This window comes from Micropterus dolomieu, linkage group LG12 (assembly GCF_021292245.1).
Source record: "Micropterus dolomieu isolate WLL.071019.BEF.003 ecotype Adirondacks linkage group LG12, ASM2129224v1, whole genome shotgun sequence".
Lineage (NCBI taxonomy): Eukaryota > Metazoa > Chordata > Actinopteri > Centrarchiformes > Centrarchidae > Micropterus > Micropterus dolomieu.
The window spans coordinates 1,914,199-1,914,428 of NC_060161.1; positions in this window are offsets into that span (position 1 = coordinate 1,914,199).

The window sequence follows — 230 nt, forward strand, 5'->3', positions numbered from 1 at the left end:
GAAAGGTGTTAAATTAGCAGAGAAGAAGTGTCTGTTCACACGTCTGTCTGTCTGAAGCTGCTGGTGTGTCTGCTGCTGCAGGAGGGCAGAGCTCCAGAGAGCGTCTTTGGCCAAGTGTCAGGGCATGCAATCTCACCTGGGCCGGGTCTACCAGTTTGTGAACAGTAGCTACAACAATGCAAGAGCTGATTGTTGTGGACTTTGCGGTGCACAAAACAGAATAATGTTCA